We start from the raw sequence: 25,495 nt of genomic DNA on the forward strand, positions 1-25,495 counted from the left end.
GTAGTGTGAAACAAATAGCTCAAGGTAACACACGCAGTGGAAAGTTAGAATCTGTTTGTATGATGCGCTGAGGGGAATCCAAGCCTGCAGGACTTGAATATCTTCCTTGAGATCTGCCCCAACGATGGGAAGTGACGCCTGGGATCCCTGTGGTGGATCACACATCCTGCCCGCGTAGGAGAGACAGCCCTTCATGTAGGGGTGACTGTGCTGGACGGGGCCTCCTCTAGACAACTCCAGACACTGGGGCAGGCAATGCAGATCAGCTGCGATCACACATTGGTCCCAGAGCACCTGCTCTCCCACTGGGTTGCCCTTTCGTTGACGTGAGGACAGACAGCTGGGCATTTTGCATCTCTGGATTTCCAGGAAAGGCTCAAGAAATGCTCAGGTGCCTATATTATGCATGGATTACAAACCTGAGGTAGCCTAGGAAGTAAAATTTTAAAATGGGGCAAGTGCTGATAGAAATGTTCCCAAGCTCGGCAGGGTCACATCCTTGCTTTCTCTCGCAAACTGCCCCTTGTTCTTCGGGGCAAGCAGAGTGTGAGATGTTCCTGCTGTCACTTGGCCTTGTTGATGGAATAGGAGAGGTAAGGCAAGGAGGAAGGAGGGAAGGAAGGAAGAAGGAAGGGACGGAGGGAGTCTTTTTTTTTTTTTTTTTTTGTTCAGCTTAGACCAGTTTTTCTTTCACCTCTGCTTGGTGAATTTAGATCCTGTGATGTGTGTGTGTGGGTGGGTGGGTGTGTGTGTGTGGAGGGGTGGTGGTGGTGGTTTCCTTTTCCAGCCTCTCCCCAACATCAATTTACATTTCATCACTTGCAAAAGTGGTTGTAAACTAAAACCAAATATCACACAACCAGATTTATGCTAATGAGGTGATTGTTCAGAGATAATCTCACCCCTTTTTTTCCCTGTGAAATTATTTCTTTCTGAGCCTTAGGGGTTTGGCTCCATTGAAACACAGCAGGACCCTGTTATACTTTCGGAGAGAATGATGAGGAACCCTTGCAAAATAGGACGTCCTTAAAATTGGTAGGTAGGGTCATGGTTTTCCTGTGTCTTCCAGAAAGTTTTACAAATTGCCTGTTCTGTGGGTTCAGAAACCTAAATCCTCCACAGTTGGGCCAACTAACTCATGGTGCTTAATTCATATTTGTGGATTGCCAGATATGCAATTAATTAAAAAACACTCTTAGGTGGATGGTTCCACAGAAACTTGCTAGGATTCCCTGGTGTTTTTTTACAAATGAAATTAGGCCTTGTGGGAAGTATAAAATTATAGATGTATGTGTATTTCTTTAAATCTCAAAGGCAAGAATAATATTTCTGAATCCAGTTTTGCTTCCTGTCTTTAATATATGCTTTCATCCTTTCTCTACAGCAGGGCTGTTTGTAGATCTACTCTAGGACTACATTTGGAATCAGATAATTTTGTTGACTCTGTAGTCAGAAAACGCATTGATTTGGTTTCTAGCTTCTTGATAATGAACGTCAGAAAGATAAAGGGAATTTCTTTGAACATTTCGCCATCTTTTATTGGTAGCCTTATTGACATCTACTTAATACTATTATTTAATATGGATCCCCTTTCACACGAGCCGTTTGCTGTATGACCCGTATCCATTTTTGTGTTTGGGTATCGCTGGAGTGGGGAGAACGGTTCTAGCTTCAGAAAGTCAACACACACACCTGGGATAGAGCACGGAGTTCGGTGGAATCGACCTTGCAAATAAAATGCTGGGATTCACTTAAAGACAATTTCTGCATCTTCAGAAAGCCTTCTGTTGAAGGGAACCGGGATTCAGTTAAAATGGCTTGAATCGGGGTGTGAAGGGCTGTGGGGAAGAATGGTGTCTTTGTCCAAGGCCAAACAGAAATACCACAACTTCAAAAGCCCATCCAGCCTCAGGAGCAGCCCGAGGGCTGACTTACCCTGTTGATCACTTGAACGCCCCCAAGAAAGAATTCCCTGCCACGGAGTCCCCAGGGCGTTAACCCCCCTGTTCTGCCTGGAAACCTCAGTTAGGGCAGTTTCCTGAGTGAATTATAATACTATTTACCAAAAAAGAAAGAAAAGAAACTGGAGGAGCTAGCACTTGGCTCATTAGGGCCCAGTGAACCTCTCTGTGCATCTGACCTTCCCACTTTGCAGAGCTGGGGTGGGGGGTCCTGCCCAGGGCTGCGGAACCTCCGACCTGCAGAATTTTCCGGGCTCCACAGCCACCATCTACTTCCATAATGATACTCATCTCATCAGTTAGTTAAGAAGTAGGAAAGAACATATTTCTAAGACAGTTTTATCCGAAATGAATCCATCTTATCCGAGTTGGTGCATCGCTAGGAGAAAATGTGGTTGAGGGGGAGAGTTTCCAAGTACTGGATTTCAACCTGACATTTAGGGGTGGCCAGGTAGTACAGAGACCATGTTGGGAGATCACATTTTAATGTTTACTTATTTGAGAGAGAGAGAGAGAGAGCGTGAGTGGGGCAAGGGTAGAGAGAGAGGCGGACAGAGGATCCAGAGTGGGCTCTGTGCCAACAGCAGTAAGTCCGATGTGGGGCTTGAACTCACAAACCACAACATCGTGCCCTGAGCCCAAGTCAGACTTCCAACCGACTGAGCCACCCAGGTGCCCCGGGAGATCACATTTTAAAGAGGAAGGGGTCCTGGTGCGGTTTTTAGGCGAGCTGGGTTTGGTAGGACTGGCGGTAGCTAAGAGCACTGGTGTTTGTTCAGCATTAGATTATGGGCTGGACGCCGTTCCAAGAACTTCACATTCTCAGTTCTCCCCAAAACTCATTTCGTTCTCCCCAAAATCCCCTGAAGTAGATTCTATTATCATCCTTATTTTTTTTTTTAATTTTTTTTTTTCAACGTTTATTTATTTTTGAGACAGAGAGAGACAGAGCATGAACGGGGGAGGGGCAGAGAGAGAGGGAGACACAGAATCGGAAACAGGCTCCAGGCTCTGAGCCATCAGCCCAGAGCCTGACGCGGGGCTCGAACTCCCGGACCGCGAGATCGTGACCTGGCTGAAGTCGGACGCTCAACCGACTGCGCCACCCAGGCGCCCCTATCATCCTTATTTTATAGACGTGGCGACTGAGGCGTAGAGGTTAAGTAACTCGCTCGGAGTTTTGTAACTACCAAACAGCGGAGCAGGGACTCGAACGGAGTCTGACCACAGAGCCCACCTCAGCTCCGTGACTCAGTTCACCTCTTTTGGGCTCCACACTGTGACCCTTGAAACATATCGTAGACTCAACATTTCAAAAATATTTCGGAGAGTCGCTGAAGGTTGCCATTTAAAAATTTTGACAACTACCATTTACCCTTCTTATAATTTCATAAAAGAGGGGAGAACATTAATTACTCCCCCCCACCCAATAAAAGGTAGAAGGACACGATTTCAGATTAAAGAGCAGTCCTTCCTGAGAAAGGGAAGTTGTCAACTTTATTTGAACAAACACCTAGTCGTTGATTTGACAAGTGTGCCTTGAGTACCTGCCGTGGGTTAGGGATGGGTTTACAAAATAGACATAGTTCCCACTTATGTGGAACTTGCATTCCGGCAGGGGAGACAGCAATTTAAAAAAGTAAACCAAAAAAAAAAATGTATAACTACAAGTTTGTTAAGTGTCCCAAAGGACATGGGCACAGCTCAGGGATAGAGAATAAAGATGGGAGGGGGCAGGTGCACCGCTAAGGAATCCTCTCCCAGGAGGCAAGGAGACAGCATGTGTGGTGGGGGGGACGCAAAGGAACCAGCATGCGTGAGGTCAGTATAGCTCTGGGGGCAGGAGGAAGGCAGAGGAAGCCATGTGGCTGCTGGAGCTAGCTCAGGGCCCAAGAGGAGGCCACAAAGAACAGCCTAGGTCTTCTGTCCTCTCAGGAGCCAGGTGAGGAGCTTTGTTTTTGTTTTTGTTTTTGTTTTTTTAATTTTTTATTTAAATTCTGGTTAATATATAGTGTAATATTAGTTTCAGGTGTACAATATAGCAATTCAACACTCGGCAAAACTGGACAGCAACATGCAAAAGAATGAAACTTGGCCCACTGTCTTACACCATACACAAACATAAATTCAGAAAGGACGAACGACCTAAATGTGTGGCCTGAAACCATAAAAATCCTAGAAGAGAATATAGGCAGTAACTTCTTTGACATTGGCCATAGCAACTTCTTTCTAGACAAGTCCCCTGAGGCAAGCAAAAATGAACTATTGGGGCCTCATCAAAATAAGAAACTTCTGCACAGCAAAGGAAACAGTCAACCAAACTAAAAGGCAACCCACAGAAATGGGAGAAGATATTTGCAAATGACATACATTTTTTTAAACTTTTTTTTTTTACATTTATTTATTTTTGAGACAGAGAGAGACAGAGGATGAACAGGGGAGGGGCAGAGAGAGAGGGAGACACAGAAGCTGAAACAGGCTCCAGGCTCTGAGCTGTCAGCACAGAGCCTGACACGGGGCTCGAACTCACGGACCGTGAGATCATGACCTGAGCTGAAGTCGGACGCTTAACCGACTGAGCCACCCAGGCGCCCCTGCAAATGACATATTAGATAAAGGGTTAGTATCCAAAATCTGTAAAGAACTTCTAAAACTCAACACCCCCCCAAAATGAATAATCCAATTAAAAAGCGAGCAGAAGACACGAACAGATATTTTTCCAAAGAAGACATCCAGATGGCCAACAGACACATGAAAAGATGCTCAACATCACTCATTGTCAGGGAAATGCAAATCAAAACCACAACGAGATGCCACCTCACACCTGTCAGAATGGCTAAAGTCAACAACTCAGGAAACAACAGATGTTGGCGAGGATACGGAGAAAAGGGACAACACTCTTGCGCTGTCGGTGGGAATGCAGACTGGTGCAGCCGCTCTGGAAAACAGGATGGAGGTTCCTCAAAAAGGAGCTTTGGTTTTACTGGGAGTGCAATGGAAACCATTGCAAGCTTTTAAGCAGGGGCGTGATGTGATTTGGTTTAGATTTCGTGGCCTACCTCGGTAGGCCGCAGGGGAGGGCAGGTGAGGAGAGGCCAGGAGGAAAGCCGGGGCCGAGTCAGGTCGCTCTCGCAACGGTCAGGGCCGGAGAGGCCGAGGAGGATGGGATGCGGGAAGATGGGGACACGGAGGGCAGTGGTAGCAGGGGTCAGTGCTTTATCCCAGTCAGGGTCACGACGGGAAGCAGCCGACTCAGAGTGTACATAGGAGTGAATACAGGCAGGGCTGGTGCTGGGGCTCATGGCTGTGCAGATGTTCCCAGACAGCGGAAGGGCTGAGGAGAAGGGGCTGTTACTGGAACCCTTGAAGGGAGCAGCGACCTTCGGTGAAGGTCAAGCCAGGCCGGTGTTCTGGCCCTCTCCCCTGCGGGCAGGGAGCTGGGGCATGAATTCACTGACCTCTCCACCTCCCTCCCTCGTCTCTCTTGTGATCTCCCTGTTGGCTGGAAACCAGGGGGCACGGTCCCATTGATGTGGTCCTTCCAGGCTGGCCCCGGCACAGAGAGCAGGGCAGAGAGGGTAGGGGGCAGATGGGGTGCAGGACACAGTCGGCTGCACCAAGACGGTCTCCAGATCTGGGTGTGAGCGGCCAGGTGGAGATGCAAAGGCCAGGAGAGGAAAAGGCGGCCGGGTGGGGGAGCGTCAGGAGCTTCCTGTCCCCAAGGACTGGCATTTGGGAACCACTGACTGAATCCCAGGGGGGCTCTGGGTTTTCGTCTGTAAAACCAGCAGCTGGACTGAATGACCTCTGCAGTCGCTGGCAGCTGTTTTCCTAGAGGATCCTGTGGAGGGCTTACTGAGTGTTTCTCACATGAGACCTCTCTGAGTCTTCTAGAATTGCGTCCTCCTTGCCGCTGCCCAGTCGCTGAGACGGAAAGGCCGTGGCGGGAGGGGATGGGCCGGGGGGGGGGGGGGTTCTGGCCTGGCCCTCCACAGAAGCAGCAGGGTATTGGGCGGCTGCCTCATCTCCAGTCTGCACTGCTGTGCGTGCAGTTGTGTCCCCGGGAAACCCTGTCTCTGAGGCCCTGACTGGCAGACACACCAGGCGAGGAAGAATACTCATCTCTTTACAGATGTGTTCCAGCCAGCCAAGCCCAACACCAGGCAGAATCCCCTAAGGAAAAGGAAATCGGTGGGCAATCTTCACACCTTTGTTTTGCCTTCCAGACCATCATCCCAGGTGAAATCCCAGCAAGTAAATTTGTTCCCTCTTCCCTCTCTTGGCTCCCCTTTAAAAAACCCAGTAGATAAGAATAAAAAATGCAAATAGGCTTCTGTGATCTGCTCATATCTGTGCTGATGGAACTTCAAGGAGTATTAGCTATATTCCCGATCACTTTTTAAGGCAAGAAAGGATGGTTTCAGTGAAGCCAAGGAGTCTGCTGTACCCTGAGTTGTCACGAGCTCAGGCCGGTGATGCTGGGGTCATATCATGACTCCTGAGCGGAGTCGGGGGCAGATGTAGAGGGGCAGAGAGGAGGGGAAGGAGGTTCCTGACCCCAGAATGAGGCCGGTGTGAGGGCTTGGGGCCAGAAGCTCTGGGAAGCTTCCCCATGTTCCCAGAGTTCCTTGTTGCCCATACCCTACCATTTGATCTCTCATCGCTCAGTGCCCAGCTCCTGAACTTCTGTTAAAGCTTCAAAGCCCTAAGATTCCCTGCCTTTGAGGAATCGCAGTCCCCCTTCTTCTCTTTGTCCTCTTCTCCTCTCTCTAGCTTTCTGAAGATGATGGGGAGTTCTGGAAGGATTTTAAGGGGAGTTTATTACCTTTCAGAAAACGAGATTAGGCCTAGTGTGAAAAACATGTCCGCGAGAACCCAGAAAATGGAAATGTATCAAATTGCAATTTGGTGTCTTGGGAAGTTACCTTGTATAAAAGAATGAGCACCTCTGAAATAACATAGGTATGTGGTTGTAAACATACCGATTTGCTTTTTTTTCGTTCTGATGGTAGTTTTGTAACACGACATCGCATGAGACACTTCCTGGCCTCAGCTGAAGGCAGGATGCGAGGACCCCCCATGTTCTGAAGAGAAGTGCTGGGTTCTGGGCAAGGCTGGCTAACACATGGGCTGCACTGGTTCCCCACAGGCAGAGAAGGATGCTGGAGTCCCTACCATGAGCTTTGCCTGGCCCCCCTCAAGGGGGAGAAAGAGGGATGCCCCCTCCAGGTGCTTTACGCCAAGTGAGGGGCACCGCGGCCTGATGTTGCCACAGCAGTGGAGCCTGGTAACCAGAGTTCCTAGGCAGCTGGGTACACGTCCCCACGTCCTGACTCTCCTGGAGAATTCTGCCAGTAACAGGCCAGTCAGGACTGCCCCTGAAGACAGAGCGAGCAGAGGACCACTGAGGTGGGACAAAGGTGGCCTTCTCCCTGGGTGAGGTGGGCACAGGGGGGGTGACCGGCAGAAGCTGTCCTGACAAGACTCTGGGCCAGGAAGTGCCTGTCGTCTCCTTCAGCAAAACAGTCCTGATGTGTTTCTGGATGCACTTGCCTCCTTGCCTACTCTGGTTTCCTCTCTTATTTTAAAAATCTCTCTAATAAGCACTTAAAGAGTGAGTCTATTGATGATTTCTATTATTCAGGATAAGTTTGGCATTTTCTTATAAAGTTGAACATCTACATGCATGACCCAGCAATTTTCCTCCTAAATATTTACCCAAGAGAAATGAACATTTATGTTGGAAAAAAGACTGGCACATGGGTATTCATAACAGCTTTATTCATAATAGTCTAAAACTGGAATCATCGCAAACCCAAATACCCATCAACTAGGGGACGTGTAAGCAATTTGAAGTCCACTCATATTCTGGAACACAACTTGGTAATAAAGAGGCATACACTGCTGATTACAGACAGTGCTGGGTGAGAGTTCTCTAAGGATTATGCTGAAAGAAGCCAGATAGAAAAGAGTGTGTGTTGTATAATTTCGCTTATATGAAATCCAAGAATAGTCAAAATTAATCTATTGCCCTGTGCTGGGATTGGGGGAGGTAGGACCAGGGGTCACCAGGAACGGGGGGGATAAGGGAAAGTTCTGGCATTATGGAAATTTCTGTGTCTTGATTTAGGATAATGCTTGCCTGGGTGTATATATTTGTCAAAAAATATCCAACTGTTCATTTGAAATGTGTGAGTTCTACTATATATGTTATGCCTCAGTGAAGTTGATTTTAACAAAAGAATGTAATAAATGGAACATAAAAGTTTTCTTGAAAAAGTTAGTAGGGAGGGGCGCCTGCGTGGCTCAGATGGTTAAGCATCTGATTCTTGATTTTGGCTCAGGTCAGGATCTCATGGTTCATGACATCAAGCCCCACATCGGGCTCTGCACTGACAGCATGGAGCCTGCTTGGAATTCTCTCTCTCCCTCTCTCTCTCTGCTCCTCCGCCTCTCATGCTCTCTCTCTTTCTCTCTCTCTTTCACAATAAATAAACATTTTAAAAAGTTGGTATGGAGGGATTTGCTGGCTGACAGTCCGGACTCACTGATTTGCCAGGGTTTTTGCCTTATTAGCCATTGAGGACTTGGGGCTTCTTGAAGTAGGCCTCTTGTCTGTCACCAATAGTCCTTCCTGTCGACTCACTGAAGGCTTCTGTGAAATCGTTGAGAAGGCTGTTGTTTTATTGATTTAGTTGTCAAATACGGCACAGATTCTGGAACAGTGTTTTACAGAGATAGTGAAATCATCCCCCTATCTGGTTATTTCAGCAGATCAGCTTGACCCTGGCCTCTGTGGAAGCATATTCATCATCCAATTCATTATCAGGAGGAGTCTGCGTCCACTTTTTCATTGTCCCCTTAATGCGTGAAGGTCTCAGAGATAATTGTTACAGTTAATTTCAGGGTCATCAGGCGACTCCTCCGCACTTCTGCAGTCTGTTCTCCTAGGGCTTAGTACGTATACTGGACAGTAAGATGAATAGACTCTGGAATGTGTGCAGTTTGCTCAGCCCTAAATGGTATTTATTACAGAGCAACCCACTGGCATCTTCTAAGCCCTAAACGTGTGCTTTCAGCGTGCTAGGTGCTGTGAGATGTATGAAATCGAATATCAGACTCCAGGCCTGGGGACGCGTTGAGGGCTCATTTGCTGCCGCTCTTAATTTCACACGGGTACAGCGCTGAAGCAGCTTCGTGGGTAACGCAGCGGTTACAGACTGAGTTGTGTCCCGCCTCCACCTCCAGTGCATACATTAGCATCCTAACCTCCAACGTGGCTGGATTTAGAGATAGGGCCTTGAAAGAGGTAACCAAAGTCAAACGAGGTCAAGGAGGTAGAGCCCTCGTCCAAGAGGGCTGGTGTCCTCAGTAAGAAAGGGGAACAACAACAGGGATGTGTGTGCAGAAGAAAGGCCATTTGAGGACACAGTGACCAGGTGGCCACTTGCAAGCCGAGGAGAGAGGCCTCAGGAGAGACCAAACCTGCCCGCACCTTGATTTTGGACTGCCAGCCTCCAGAACTGTGAGAAAACAAATAAATGCCTGTTGTTTAAGCTCTCCAGGCTGTCGTGTTTCGCGGTGGAAGCCCTGGCGAACTAATCCAGCAACCGAGACTGGAAAGTTGAAGCAGACAAATCATCTACCTGCCCTTGAGTTATTTCGTTTCAGTAATAGGAAATCTCGGAGATCTGGTCTGAGTGGCGTGGGAACTTAGTGAAAGCATGTCAAACTCCTTGGTTTTGGCCTTTCTTTGTTCTCATTCTTCTGGAACATAAAAATAACTATATTCGGTGAGTTCTTAGTGTGTGCAGGGCACCCTTCTACTGAGTAGTTCATGTGTACTAACTCATTTAATTATTAAGGCGATCATCTGAAGTTAGTATTCTTTTTTGAAAGTCTTAATTTAAATCCCAGTTGGTTAACATACGGTGTATTCTTAGTTTCAGGTGCACAATATAGTGATTCCGCACGTCCATTCATTACCTGGTGCTCATCACGACGAGTGCACTCCTTCATCCCCGTCACCTGTCTCACCCCCCCCACCCCCCACTCAACTTCCCTACTTAATAGTCTCATTATTACCAAGGTACAGATTTGAAAACTGGAGGACAGAGAGGTTAAGTAGCTCGCCCAGAGCTGCACAGCTAGCCTTGACCCCTGGAGGGGTCAAGGCCCTAACCCAGGCAGTCTGTCTCCACCCACCTTGCCCTTAACCAGCACTCTCTACTACCTCTGCCAAGCACAGGATGACACCCACGGGCCTGTCCTCTGACCTATACCAGAGAGCTGCCCCTGTGGAAAGGAACTCTCGGCCTTTTGCTTTACATCTTATTGTTTTCGATTATACGTTTATCAATACATTTATAAACAAATTAATAAGTCTCCTTTATTAAATTTAGAAGTCCTGTTGATTGTGAGGTCATTTGTAGCTGTGTGAGGTAGACGGCAGGGCACATTTTGCAATTTTAGAGTATGAACGGAGCTTTAGAAGGCTTTCGCCGATGGACTTGTACATCCGTTCAGCAGGTGTTGACAGAATGCCTACTGTGCTCCAGGTACTGTGTCAGGTGCTGGGCGTAAAATGACAGATGAACCAGATGTGATCTCTGTCTTTATGGAACTCGTGAGGGTGATGGAAAGTAACTCAGAGTCCTGTACGTGTAAATATTTAGTTACAAAGTGAAAGTGGAGAGTAATGAGGAAAATTTGACCCAGTGTGGGAGCTCACTAGTCATTGGTGAATGAGTGAGTCAAAGAATGAAGGAATGGGGGCACCCGGGTGGCTCAGTTGGTGAGGTGTCCGACTCTTGGTTTTGGTTCAGATCATGATCTCACGGTTTCATGAATTCGAGTCCTGCATTGGGCTCTGTGCTGGCAGGGAGGAGCCTGCTTGGGATTCTCTCTGTCTCTCTGCTCCTCCCCCACTCATGCTGTCTCTGTCACTCTCTGTGTCTCTCAAAAATAAATAAACTTGAAAAAAAAAAAAAGAATGAAGGAAAGACCGCCCAGTCATTCTTTGGAGAAGTGACATTTTGGCTAAGGTCTGAGGCGAGAGCAGGTGAGGGTGGCGGTGGGTGGCCAGTGACCATCAGGACTGCAGCAGCCCCCCTTCTTGGAGCAGCAGGGACACTAAGTCTGGGCCGTCAGTGACCTCAGACCCTTGACTCAGGACTTGTATCCTGGGAGAAGCTTTTTCCTCTTTCAGCCACACACATTGCGTTCTGTTTCTTTTCAAATTAGACATTGTTTGGGCTGTCTCCTCATTGTTTGTCCTCTAAATGTGTCACCTAAAAGGTTTGTTCCTTAATAATTTACATTTTTATAATGTCTGAGGTCTGGTTTTTTTTTTTTTTTCCTCCAGGAGGAACACATTTTCAACTTCCTGATGAAAGCTAATGGAAAAAGCACTTTCACTGTATAAAAATTTATGGGTAGGATTACTGAATACATGTGCTCCATAAAGAAAATTACTTGTGTATGGAAAGACCGATCCCCTCCATGGAAGCATTTGAGTTCAGTGCAGCTTTTCTGCTTTGACATCAGATCTCAGGGGTGGCTGCATGGGTTCTGCTGTGTCCCTTGGAGGGGGGGGGTGCTGGTGTTGGGATTTCCTGATGCACCCTACTCATACTGAGTGTGCTTTCTGTTCATCTGTTGGCGAAAGGGAAGCAGTCCCCTTCCATCTGTATATATGAGGGGCAATTAGCAAACAGGGCAGCTGAATTCTTTTAGCTTTTTGATCCCTTGCTTTGGACAATCAGATTTCTCAGTGTTGAGATGTGACCCCTCCCACCCCCGACCCCATGTAGTGTCATGTAGTGAAGCCAGAAGGCCCTGTTCCAAAGTTCACCAAGCAGGTTGATGGAGAGCCAACACTTGCTTGTATGCTCCTGACCCAGGCAGTGTGTAATGTGGGGGACATGAATAGACAGGAGGCTGCAGTCCGGGGGGGGAAAAACGTACACCATTGGTTGGAGCCCCAGCTTTGCTGTGGGGCAAGCCCTCTGACCTCAGGCAAGTCATTTGACATTCTGAATTTTAGTTTCCTGGCAGAAGGGGAGAAATTGGTGTTTATTGAGTCATTGTGCCAAGAGCTGTCTGTGTTTTTTTAAAAAATTATTCACATAAGCCTTTCATCAATCTTATAGAATAAGTATTAGTATCCTCATTTAACAGATGAGGAAGTTGAGGCCTAGAGCGTTTGGTCCCACGCCCAGAATCAGTGTACTTGTGAAGGCAGCGCTAGGATTTAAAGCCTAGACCCTCCACCAAAGCCCGTGATTTCCCTTTCCTCCCTCCGTTCCTGCAGGGTGGTTGTGGTGAGCACTGAGGAGCCATGAGCAGGTATGTTCTAAACCTGAAAGCAGTCGCTTGTTTTTCCCCACGGATAATTGGTTAGTTTGGCTGAAATCTGACGCTCCTTTAGGATTGAATATAAACAATTTGAGACTGTTGGCTCCAGGGGTATATCTGTTTTCATTGTTTGTTAGTTCATCTGCACCCCTCCCCCCAGGGGCCTTAACAGCAAGATGTTTATTTGCATAAAGGTATCCCAGTGCAAATGGGGACCTTGTCACAGCAATGCTGCCATCTGTCACCCACCAGCAGGGGACCCTATCCCTGTGCATTCTAGATATTTGTGCATTTGCAGGGCAGTTACTCTGTGCTTACTACTGAAGAAGTCAAACCTCTATCTGACGGAACTTAATATTCCAGTGAGAAAAACAAAAAAACAAGACCAAAAAAAATAAAAAAAACTCATGAAAAATTACATAAACTATTGACGATCAGGGCTAAGGAGACAAAGAAGCTGGGTGAAAGACAAGGAAGCTGGAGGCCAGTGTGGCTAGAGTTCGCATCAGCCAGGGCAGGGGCGTGGGAGGTGAGGCCTGGCAGGTGGCCGGTGCAGGCCCGGGAGGTGTTTAGTAGGCCGGTGGAAGGATCTACCATGCTGGGTTTATTTTTACTGTTTAGAGACATTGGCCTTTATTTTGCATGGGCTGGGAAGCCTCTGGGGCCTTTGGGAAGGAGACAGAGAAGGGCAGAGATGGAGGCAGGGAGTCTTGATGAGATGCTGTGACAGTGGTCCCCAGAGGAGTGGTGTGGCCTGGGTGACAGCAGTGCAGGGGTGGGAAGTGACTGGGTTCTGGCTGTGCTTTGAGATGGAACTGATGGGATTTGCCACGCCCCCCTGGTCTGTCCGCCCTGTACTGCACAGGTGACAGACGAGGAAGAACCCAAGTTAGGCCATTGACCAGTTGGCACCCCCATGGCGGGGAGTCGAGTGGGTACAACCACACGAGTATGATCAGATGAGACCTCACGGTGCAGGGCGCGGCCATCTGGACCTTGTACATCTCGGCTTGAACACAGGCAAGACAGAATGGCTCATGATGTGCACAACATGCTGAGTGAAATGAAATGCACGCTGTGGGCAGGCCCTCCTGGGGCCTGAGCAGGGACCTGCCCTGGGGCCAAGTGCAGCTGGAGAATGTCAAGGGCAGTCCTTGGGTATGTGGGAGGGTCTGAAGGTGTCAGCCGGGGGAGGGAAGATGGCAAGGGACTGCTTGGTGGGGACCAATCAAAAATGTTGCAGCTTCTTTCTGGGTGCCAAGGGTCTGCAAACTGCAGCCTGCCTGTGAGCCAAATCCGCCTGCTGCCTGTTTGGGTCCAGCCCCTCAACTTAAGAGTGGTTATTACATTTCCAAATATGTTCATTAAAAAAAGTCAAAGAAAAATCGAATATACAACAGAGACAGTGTGTGAGCCTGGAAAGCCTAAAATATTTCCCGTCTGGCCCTTTACAGAGAAAGCTTGCTGCACGCAGATAATGGCCGGGGAAACTGGGACCAAGACGGGGATGCCCATCCGCCCCAGTTCATGCCAGTCTCTGGAAGATGGTGCTTGGGTGGATTCCTGGTCCGGGAATGCCGGTGCAGACCAGCACACTCCCTGGAGTCCCTGCTGAGCACCCTCCTCTACGAGGGAAAGCCCTCCATAGCCACTTAAAGACTGAACGATCAGAAAGGCCTGATCTGGCTCCCCATCGTGGTGGCTGTGAGGATCCTGGGGGGACGACAGAGTAATAGATTTTATAAACTTTGAAGGTGATGGTTTTGCCTGTTGGGTCTGAAATACTCAGAGGTTTCTGTTACGGGTTCCCTTGGGACAGAGTCTGGGTGTAAGGCAGGACGTGTGTGGTGAGTTGGGACATTTAGAGTCTTGTCCAGCTCTTTGGGTGACCTGTGCTCTGACACTGCCGACTGTATAGGGCGGTTTGTTGGGGGAACAGACCAGCCTCATGTCCTCTGAATGCCTAATGGGCCAGCTGTGCTCCTTGGAAAAACACCCAGCATGCCAGAGATCAGCCAAGGTCAGGGAGAAACTGATCCAAGAAAAGGCTGATTTGGAGAAGGGAAGATAGCCAGCAAGGAGAGAAGAAAAGAAGAGGTAGGGGGTAGGGGTCACCTTGTCAAATATACTTGACCTTCTGCTCCAGCCTGGTTGTGGGTCCAGACCCAGCAAATCCCACAGGGAGCAGCCAAGTTCACTGTGAGACCTTGGCAAGTGGCCTGCCGTGGAGAACAGGCCGCACTACATCCAGAGGTCAGGAGGCAGGCCAGGCAGTGGCCAGCCCGAGGTTGACCCGGAGCTGCAGGTCAGCCTGACCTCTTTGGCTTCCAGCTCTGGCTGAAGAAGGGAGGGCCTACTGTCTCCTTCTGCTGATGTGGTGGCACCCGTGGTTTCCACTGTGTCCCTGTCCCTGGGGCTAAGTGAAGACCCAGCCTCTGTGAGCAGTGGCCTGGGCAGAGAGGCTGGAGCCTGGCCCCCGCCCTGTGGACCTGTCCATCCTCCACCTTCTCAGCCCACAGACTGAAGGCATCCGCACCCCATCCTTTGAGAAGTGCCCGTGTCAGGGGGACTCAAGAGTCCTGGAATGTCAGCCTGGATCTGCCTCCAGGGGTGAACTTCAGCTTGGCTGGGTCATTATCCACCTCTCTGTCTATTCAGGGACAGCAGGGCTGGGACACCAGCTGCGGTCTCAGTAGGGGAGGGAAGGCACGGAGGGGCTCAGATTTTGATGCTCTTTTCTGTCTTAAAGAGCCTTAGAAGCTGACCTGTTAAGTGCTTCGGGCCCGTTTGTGAACTCAGAGCTCTGTGGTGTGTCTTTGTTTGTTTTTAGCTGCCCCCCCCCCCCCCCACAAATCCTGACCTCCCTGTAATAGGCAAATGCTGTTAATCTGGAAACTAGCCATAGCTGAAGCTGCTGCCACCGCTTCTCCTCCTCCTTGCCATTGCCGTCAATTTTAATTTTCGTGACTTTTTCTTACAGCAAATGTAAGGTCCTACAAGCTAATTAAATCTGATTTTACTCCTAACTAACAATTTACAAACCGAATGCAAATCTGAAGTTCCCTGGTCATGTCTTGCTTTGCATTAAAAAAATTCCCATCTCTCCAGAGTATAATCCAGACGATTTCCCCCGGTCATTTCTAACAGGGCACACAGCACATAGAGTAGCCCTTAAAAAAAAAAAAAGTGTATTTATTTATTTTGAGAGAACAGAGACAGAGCGAGTGGGGAAGGGGCAGAGAGAGATGGAGAGAGAGAGAATCCCAAGTAGGCCCCTCCCTTGCCGGCACACAGCCTGACGTGGGGCTCGAACTCGTGAAATCATGAGATTATGACCTGAGCCAAAACCAAGAGTCAGATGCTTAACTGACTGAGCCACCCAGGTGCCCTTCTTTAAAGATAGTTGGAGGAGACAATGACAAGGCCAAGACTAGAGATCATCCCTGCAATCGGGGAGGTGGTCATCCACTGAGGGCAGGGGCCTGGCTGTGCCTCTGTGAGCCCTCAGGATTTGGGGTTCCAGTGGACCTTGCTTCCTCTCCCATGACCGTCTAAGGGTTTACAGGCAGAGGGCAGTTAGCAGGAGGGCTGCACAAAGGCCTACCTCATCGGTGGTGCCCCTTGGTGGTACCGGGTCTCCTGTCTGTCCCTGTAATTCCTACCCCGTTGCCCCTAATCTGTGTTTAGCTCCAGATGCTGTTATGGCTCTAAAAGCTGGCATCAAGGAGGATATAAGCAAGGGCTTTACATTTCCAAGGAGAAAGTGGATTAAAAAAAAAATAGATCCAAGTAGCAAAATTGAAAAGATGCCTGAGCTAACCCCTAGTGGGGTCAAGTCCAATGATGGGAAAGTTTGTGCACCTTACGACAAGTCCCTTCCCTTTTGCTATTGAACTGCCCCGGCCTCAGAAGCTGGCAGGAGCCACGGTGCTCTCATTAATCTCTGCAAGACTTCTCTGGGAACCCAGATTAAGTAGCTCCGTGAAGGGAATCTGCTTATCAAAATACTGATGAATAGGCTGGGTCAAGGGTGAGAGTCAGAGGCAGCCAGTGCTGAAGCATAAACCCCTTGGATTAGAGTGACTCACTCGATCTTTATGCCTGTTTTAGCTGCTAAAGCAATTTGCAATCTGGATCTGATGCTCCTTTGATAGTCTTTCTTATCCCAAGTTTTTCCATGGGGCAGCTGCCACTCAGCTGTGTCACTGGGTAACCGCCATCCAGACGTCTTCCGTGAATTCCTTTCCATCCTGGCAGTCACGATTGCTCCATTCTGTATCTCCAACGGTCCTCCCCATGTCTCAGAGCCCCTCTGAGAAGAGAAGTAGGTGAGCCAGACCGTTTGCCAGATACGCTTCAGCGCCTCTTTATGGTAGATCCGGTGCTTCTGTCCAAGAGTCACCCATCAGAGACCTATTTGTGGAACAAGCAGGCATGCTTCAGTGTGAGAGGACCAGCCTGAAGACAGCCAGGGGCCACTTCGCTGTTCTGGTTTTTGGGGGGCTTCAGAAACTGTGAGAAGTTCTACCGCTTTTCTGGATCTTCATTCTCTTATCCATAAGAAGTGGGCTGGGGGTGACGACTGTCTGGCTCTTATAGCCTCTGGGTCTTTGCAGCCATCCAGCTCTCTCTGTACATGGCACACCCTCCACGTGAACCATTTGCCCCCCCACCAAGAGCCCTGCCTCTGCTACCTGACCAGGGTGCCATAGGTGCAAAGGGAGTTGGGAAGGAAGGGAAGAAAGCTGTATGCCCTGATCCTGAGACCACTGGGAGATCTCAAGCCAAAGAGCTTGGAGGACCTGAAGGAGCAGGCAGCACGGCCAAGTGAATAGTTGCTGGCCACTTTGATGTGGAGGATGGCATCTTCACCTCTCCAAAGTTTTTTCCAGGATGGATAATTGGGGGTGGGGGGAGGGGATTTTTCTGCAGACAGCTAATCCCATTCAGAAATTCTTCTTAGCTTCGCTCATGGCCCTTCTTAACCTGGATGTACCGCCCATTTCCAGCCATAATCAGCTCTTACAATTGTAGATTTTAGTTTCAGCGTAGCAGAAGGGGCATCCTGGACTACAAAATGTCCAAGAACTCATCCAGGGTCCCATAATCAATTAACTGGGAGAGCCAGAATTTCCGGGGTCTGATGCACAGATGAGTTTTGACAAATTCATGCACCTGTGTAACCCAAATCCCCATCCAGTGAACCAGAATTAGAATCATTCTCTTGGCCACAAATGCCAGATTATGGAAAGCACAGAGCCTAATGGGATTTCAGCTTCCATTCAGAAGACCTTCATGTCCCCTGCTGTCCCCATTCCCTGAAGTGGCACACAGCATTGACCCTTTGCCTTTCCTCTTTTGTCCCATTCCCAGGGCCTATATTATTCTTTGAGATGGAGTTCAGATTTCTACCTGGTTTAGACAGGGTTGTCTAGGAAACTAGAAATAATAGCAGATTCCAGGCTGTGCAGATCGGCTGATCCTTGGCTCCTTCTTTAGAGCCACATAATACCAAGCTTCTCTGCTTCTTCCCTACACTCTCCTGCCCTCAGGTCACTGGAAGCATCCCCACGTGGGCCCTGGGCCCCATTTGAAGCAGATCTGCCCCTCCAGCTTCACTTACAAGGAGGCCGTGGCTGGTAGCTATAGATGCTGGGTGACACAGGGACGGATGATTCTGTGTCTGGGAATGTGTGTGACAAGCGGAGGAGGAGCGCCTCTGAAATTAAGCTTCTGTTTGACTCATCTTTGTCTTCCAGGAACTGGAGGAGGTGTGCATTTCAGACTGTTCACGTCCATTCCACCTTAAGCATTTGCCTCTTGTTTTTTTTTTTTTTTGCACTCATTGTTTCCTTCCCTCCCACTGTCATTCAGAGTCGCTGCAGCTGTGAGCATGCACTTGGGGTTACCTCTCTGAAAGGGAGCTGCTTATCTGCCATCTGTATCTGTGGAGTGAGAACACTTGTGTCTACGTCAGCAAAGCTGGGGAATCATGAGACCCCTTGTTTCTAAGGATCTCTATCTGATTCCCTTGCCTGACTCTGAAAATTCAAGACTCCTGACTTGCCTTCAATATTCCTTTCACAACTAGCTGCCTGTCTTTGTTGAAATCTGTGGTCCTCTGTCCGGGTACATCTGTGGTTCACCTCCTGGACTCCCAGCATTTCTAAAGAGGTAGGAGGCAGGCTGGGAGGGAATGGGAAATGTGGAGAGTTGCAGAGTAAGGTGATGGAGAAAATGCATGCCAGGATGTTGGCAGGGGTTGGGGAGTGGAGGAGGAGGAGGAGAAGGAAGTGGGGGGAAGAGGAACAACTGATGGGAGGGACAAGGGACAAGGGAGGGGAGGAAGAGGAAAGAAATGACTCAGTACTTATGCACCGAGCAGTGAGCCTCTGCTTAAGTGTGAGAATCACTAAATCCCACCATGCTTCAGCAGAAGAGAGGATTAGAAATCTGGGTTTCTGAGTGTCCCCGTTCCCATTCTCGATGGCTGAGATCAGCCTGTGGTCCGATAAACTCGTAGGGAAGAAATCAAGAGCAGAAGAGGCAGAGGGGTGTGCAGAACCCATACTAACTGGCTGTTTGGACAGACAGCTGTTTCAATGATGCTGGCTGGAACTTCAGCTGTGTTTGTAATCCCCTTTAATGGAATTACAGAGCTTCATCCCGTGGCCTCCTGTTTCCAGTTGATGCCTGCTTTTTGGATGTTTGGGCCTTTGGCCTTTTCAGGCTCTTGTAAAACCGCCCTTACTGTCGCAGTCTGAACGGGTCACTTCTTACCACCTTAGCTCCAACCTGTTTCTTTACCTTTGACGATGCTGCCTTCACCTCACAGCCACCAGCTGTGAATTGCCTGATTCATCCTTAAGCCCTCGTACCCCGTTCTCCATGCCCCTTACATGTTTGCTTTGTGGTATCTTGCAGATGTCTTTTTTTTCTCTCCCATGGCTGACACTGTGGTCCAGCAACGGCCACTGCCAGCCTGGGCCATTGTGAAAGCTTTCTAATGTTCTTGTCTATATCCCTAGCCTCTTCGGAGTCCCCACAAAAAGCTCAAGTCTTTAAGATTCTCCTTTAATTATGCTAATCTGCTGTTCACACATCTCCAACTGCTCCCTACTGCTTATTGGATAAAGCCCAGACTTCTCTGTGTGGGATTCAGACCTCTCTGAAATCTGGCCTCCTTCCTCCCCTATCACATTCTCTCCATCTCTGCCTTCCTTACGCAAACGCCCTCCGGGGCCAAGAGCACAGACCACATGCTCTGCCCTCCAGGCTGCTGTCACCGTCGCCCCTCTCCCCCAGATGCAGGCTCCCTTCCGATCCACCTGCCCAGACTTTCCCTGCCCTCCAGCGTGGAACACAACCCCATTTCCCCGTAAAGGTCGGCTGGCCTTCTCACTATGCCAGCTGCCCTCTGGGGCCTCTAGTGGCATCCACTGCAGGGGTCTCTCTTTGACTCCTGATGTGCTGTATTGCCAGCTGCTACTATGAATCTCATCTCCTCGGTTGAATCACGAGCCCTCCGCATAGAGCACGGAGGTTTTGCATTTATCAGCCCCAGCTCCTGGCCCAGTGCAGCACAAATTCTTTTGGAGGGATTGAGGTCTACTGTTGAAGCAAACTACAGAGTGACTTTGCATCCTCGGCTATACCGCGATCCCCCGACCAAGGGTGGAGGCAGACTTTTGTTCGGGGTCATTGGCCAATCAGCCTGTGACTGAGGGTTGTGTGCAGAGCTCCGCACAGCATGTAGTTCTCCCCGCCCCCACTCCCCATCTGAGGGGTGTGCTAAGGGGCTGGCAATAAGGCCCCTTCCCTCGTAGTTTGGAGTTTCACTCGTGTTGCCAAGAACCTCGTCCTGGCTTTGCCTCAGTCTGATTCCACCTCCCTCCTGGAGGATGTTCTTCTCTTGGCTCCACTGTGTCGGGTTTGTGTGCTTAAGGTGTGCCCACAGGAAAATCTGCCAGGTTCTCACCCCACATGTGACTGCTCCCTCAGAGTAGTAACTTAAGAGATCTGTTTCCAACTGCCGTGATGCCGGTGGGGCCAAAGCCAGCAAGAAGCTTCAGCTGTGGCAGCCAAGATGGGGGAGATGTTAGGGGGTAAAAATCCCCTTAGTGAAAATGTAGACGGTCCTCTGAAAACACTGCGGAATTCTGGCTGTAGGATTCGGATACATTCAGTCCCGCTTCTCATCCAAGAACAGCTCTCTCAGAGCAGACAGCCAGCAAATCTGAATCCAGGTGTCTGCTTCCTACAAACACAGTGGAATTCTCCAAGTCCTCACAGGCTTTTGACCAGCTCAGGAGAAAACTACAGTGTAAATACTTGTGGGGGAGAGGGATAAGGAGAGTGTTATATGGCAAGTGATTGCACCAAAGCCGAATGCAAAGCAAGGAAGGCTGAGGTAAACGGGCCGCTGGCCACAGCCTGGAAGCCTCTGTGCTACATGGTCCTTGGGCGTGAAGGTGTTTGTAACAGGATTTGGTCTGTGCCCCTGCCCCGAAGGTTTCACATCTTGTCAAGGGGGAGACTTCAGGAATTCTCTACTATTATCTACCAGAATTATCTACTGGAGGCATAGCCTTGCCAGTTTGACTTTTCCTTCTGAAATAATTCGGGCGTCCTTACGCAGAGGTTCACGAAGGATATTTAGAGCTCAGGTACATCTTTGGAAAACATGGAGGCCACTGATATTGGCGGGTTCCCAGGATCCAGCCGTCAATTTGCAGAGTTTGTTTTCTATCAGATTTGCTTCCTGCTTCCCTGCTGGTCTGGACCCGAGTTAAATAATCCCAGGGTGGCAGAGAACCTCGGAGCTGACATAGTTCAGCTTTCCGCAAGGTAAAGACATACCTTGATGCGCGACCATCCAGCCCTGTTGACCCTTCCCACTGGTGGGGGGTTTCATGTCAAGCTGTCTTTTCTTCCTGCATCTAATTACTAAAACGGACTTTCTTTTTTAAACATGAACAGGCGGTTCACAAGAGAAGCAATACAAATGAAAAACTGTTCAATGTCCCTGGTAATTAAAGAAAGGCAAATTAAAGCAATGAGGTGTTCTTTCTCCTAACAGATCGGTGAAGATTTTCTCGAAGGTTAGTACTCAGTGTAGATGAAGATTTGAGGAGCTGGACCATTTCTTGCTGTGTGTTGAAAGCCTTAAAATTCGTATATTCTTTGGCTTGGCAATGCCTTTCTAGTGCTTTCTTTCTTTCTTTTTTTTAATTATTTTTTTAACGTTTATTCATTTTTTGAGAGACAGAGAGAGACAGAGCGTGGGCAGGGGAGCGGTGGAGAGAGAGAGGGAGACACAGAATCCAAAGCAGGCTCCAGGCTCCGAACCGACAGCCCAGAGCCCGACGTGGGGCTCGAACCCACAAACCGTGAGATCACGACCTGAGCCGAAGTCGGACGCTCAACCGACTGAGCCACCCAGGCGCCCTATCTAGTGCTTTCTTTTAAGGAAAGAACCCTGTTTGTGTGGCAGGGGTTAAGCTGTAAGGATATTCCTAGTGGTGATGCTTCTGATGCAAGGTAAGAGGTAGCCACGTCTCTGGTGGGGGCTTGGCTAGGTCAGTAGTGCCACATCCTAAGCGCTTTTTAGACATTTTATATTAATGAACTCAACGCTCACAATATTACTACGAAGTAGACCTGTTATTTTGGAAACTTTACAGATAAAATAACTGAGCCATCAAGAAGGCAGTTTACTTCAGCAAGATGATCTAGATGGCTAAGAGTAGAGGCAGGATGCACGGGCGGTCGACCTCTCTAGAACCCACACGTTCTTAACCCATATGCTCCACTCCCTCTCCTAACAGACATGGGAAGTAGAAAATATGTGCTAATGGGAATGTAGAACACTATCCCATTTCTGTTTCAAATATCAAAGACTTCTTTAATATACTTGGCATTTATTATAATTGGAAAAAATTTGCTTACAAAATCTATTTTTTATATTTAGCCCAACTCTCATTTTCTGTAGCCTTTACCCATTTTAAAACTCACCCATTTACCAAATTTTCATTGAGTTCTTCCAATAAGCCAGGCATGGTGACAGCTGTTCAAGATTAGTAGGGTCAAAAATTGGCCAGACCTCGCTGGTATAGAACTTCCTTTTGAAAAAAAAAATGTTTTTAAGTTTATTTTTTGAGAGACAGAGAGAGAGTAGGGGAAGGGCAGAGAGAGAGAGAGAGAGAGAGAGAGAGAGAGAGAAAATCCCAAGCAAGCCCAACACAGGTCTTGAACTCACAAATGGTGAGATCATGACCTGAGCTGAAATCAAGAGTCGGATGTTTAACCAGTTGAGCCACCCAGGCGCCTCTCTAGCTGGTACAGAACTTCTGTGCCATGGGGAGGAGCAGTGAGAAACAAGTTAACAGACATCAAGGGCTGCCATTTATTGATGCCAACTGTGTGCTGGACGTCCTTCCAACTGATGTTGATGTCCCATATACACTCTTTCAGTCCTTTACATGACTCCTTTTGTGACCCTGGGAAGCATGTGGCTTTAATCCTCAGAATCACCCAGTTATTACAGTCCAGCCACATAAGCCTTCTTTCCTGCCTCAGGACCTTTGCACTTGACGTTCTGTCTGCCCAGAACACCCCCTCTCCCATTAGATCTTTGCATGGTGGTGTCCTTATCATGCAGCTCATAGAGGCCTTCACTGAGCTCCCAGTCTGGTGTGGCTAGGATCCTCTCACCTCCACAGTCATTCTTCATCACTCCCATCACATCACCTTGTTTTATTTTCTTTGTGGCACTTATTACTATCTGACGTTATCTGGCATCGTTTCACCCACTGGATCGTAAGCTCCGTGGAAACCGTGTTCCTTGTCCTCTTGTTCACCCTGGTGTCCCCAATACCTAACACAGTCCCCAGCACACAGTAAGCGCTACTGGAGATGGGGGGAAATGAATCGATGAAGGATGGTGAGCACATCACCTAAAGCAGTGATCTCCAAAGTGAGATATGCATGTTGGAGGCCGTGGAAGATGAGACGATCCACTGTGGGGAAGGAAGAACATGGGATAGACAGGTGGATACATAGGTAGACAGGCACACATGCATATATCATCCTTTCTTTCTATTTTTATGAATGACAGAGTATGAATATAATAAATAAATAGGCCCATATTCAGGTATACTTACATGTTTACTGCTAGGGCACATTGCCAAAAAACTTTGGGCATCACTGGCCTAGAAGGAGAATCATATGAGGAAACAGGCCATTCCAATGTGGTGTTATAAATGCTCTTTACGGAGCACAGAATGCTATCAAAGCATATCCAACCTGCCTTGGAGGGTTGAATAATGTGAAAATTTGGTAATATTGGTAATTGGTAATAATATTAATAATTATTGTTTTTAAAACTATCCAAATATACACAAACTTTTATTTTTAGACCATTAAAGCAATGTAAATGACCATAGCCCTTATGGTAATTTTCCTAATAGATGGTGAGAGAGCACTTCAGATTTCACAGTTAACTAGTTAGAGAGGTTAATTTCTGAAGAGTTCAAATATGGCTGTTAATGACCTGTGGTTAAATATCCAACTTGTCTTTGCTTTCTTTTTCTTTTTTTAAGCATTTGTTGGCTTGTTTGTTTGTTTGTTTGTTTGTTTTTTATTTTCTATTTTGAGAGAGAATGAGTGAGGGAGGGGCAGAGAAAGATGGAGAGAGAGAATCCCAAGCAGCCCCAATGCAGGGCTTGAACTCACAAAACATGAGATCATGACCTGAGCCAAAATCAAGAGTCAGATGCTTAAGTGACTGAGCTGCCCAGACACCCTGGTCCTGGCTTTCTGAGCGGCAAAAGTAATCTGAAAACTAGAAAAATAAACACAGCTTTAAATTCGGTCTTCTAGCTAGAGAGGCGTTGGGCATAGCAGTAGAAGAACGTGGGCTCTGGAGTCTGGTGAGCTTGGGCTTAAATCCCACTCTTCTTGCCTCTGTCTTTTCTGCGTGACTTTGCGCAAGTCCCTTTTCTTGGACCCCTCGTCTACAAAATGGGCTTCCCATGCCATCATGGTGTGAAGACGAGACAGAACAATGAGCATGAAAGACCCAGCTCCTGGCGTGTGGGGTGTCTTTCTGAACATCAGCCCCTCTCGAGGTCCTCTGTTTAGAGAGAAAACTCCATGTGCTTAGAAAGCACGTAAGCACACATATCCTTCAGAATACCATCAAGAATGTGCTTTTCCTTTTCTGTACTTGGTTAAACTGAATCATGCTCGAACAATTCTTCTTTAAGTGATTTAAATGGATTTCATATAGACCACAGCCATCCTTCCTGGGGCGGTATTGACTCTTGACGTTTTGCTGGTGATACTCTCAGGCTAACTCGCCTTTCCTTTCCTGGCTTGAGCTCGAGCGATGCTGTAGCTAGATTTCTGTACTACAGATAACTCATGTCTTCGGAGCATCGAGGGTTGCAGTCGGGTTGAAGCAGAGTAAACAGAGAGAAGCCGGGACCTTGGCCTGGGAACCTCCCGCGTCCCGGGAGTGAGGCCTGTTGTGGAATGGGGGAGGAGGGCTGGGTGGCCTGTCTCAGGGAGAGGAATTGGACTGGGAAGGCAGAGCTCAGCAGACTCCTTGGCATGCACTGCAGAAGGATTCCCTGAAGGGCTGCGCAGAAAAGAAATGTGCTGTGTGCTTGGCAGGCCAGAAACCACAGAGAACCTGGCAGTGCTTTTTGAGGATTTGGGAGCAGAAAAGCAGACTCCCTAGGTGGTTATTTATAGAGCCGGCAGCAGTAATGATCAGTTAGAAAAAATAAATTATAACTCAGTTGAACCTGAAATAACTTTTCTTTTGCAACCCCAGGCATTCCACGCGGGCCGCTTGCACACCACTCCCTCCTTCCTAGTGTTCCTGGAGGCTGAGGGTCCACGCCAGCTTGCTCGTGCCCTCCCCGAAGCTTTGGAGCTGTGGACTAGGCAGCCGAGAGGTAGTTTCTGTCTAGAAACAGAGAATTCTGGCCGGATGACTCCTTTCTTTCTCCCCTGCACCCCCAAGTTGCAAAACCTTCTTTCCTCCCTCAAAATGTCTGTAACATGCAACAGAAGGTGGGCCTCGTGGGGAACGTAGTACCCGTGGCACGCTGAGCCTTCGCTTTCGCACGTCTCGTTCACGTGAGAGTATGCACATCAGCGTGTTTTCAGCG

At 48.4% G+C, this 25,495-nt stretch overlaps 1 long non-coding RNA gene and 1 other non-coding gene across 2 annotated transcripts in view; one reads left to right on the plus strand and one right to left on the minus strand.

The window, feature by feature from the left end:
* Positions 1–25,495, plus strand: part of LOC124515923 (uncharacterized) — a 73,704-nt gene that overhangs the window by 36,186 nt on the left and 12,023 nt on the right. The gene's annotated exons all lie outside the window — the stretch shown is intronic.
* Positions 21,677–21,761, minus strand: TRNAR-UCG (transfer RNA arginine (anticodon UCG)). Its single transcript has one exon. It is a non-coding gene; the product is annotated as a tRNA-Arg (tRNA).

Source organism: Lynx rufus, unplaced genomic scaffold, assembly GCF_022079265.1.
Source record: "Lynx rufus isolate CCGP_SWC_20201006 ecotype Redwood Valley unplaced genomic scaffold, mLynRuf1.p SCAF_2, whole genome shotgun sequence".
Taxonomy (NCBI): Eukaryota; Metazoa; Chordata; class Mammalia; order Carnivora; family Felidae; genus Lynx; species Lynx rufus.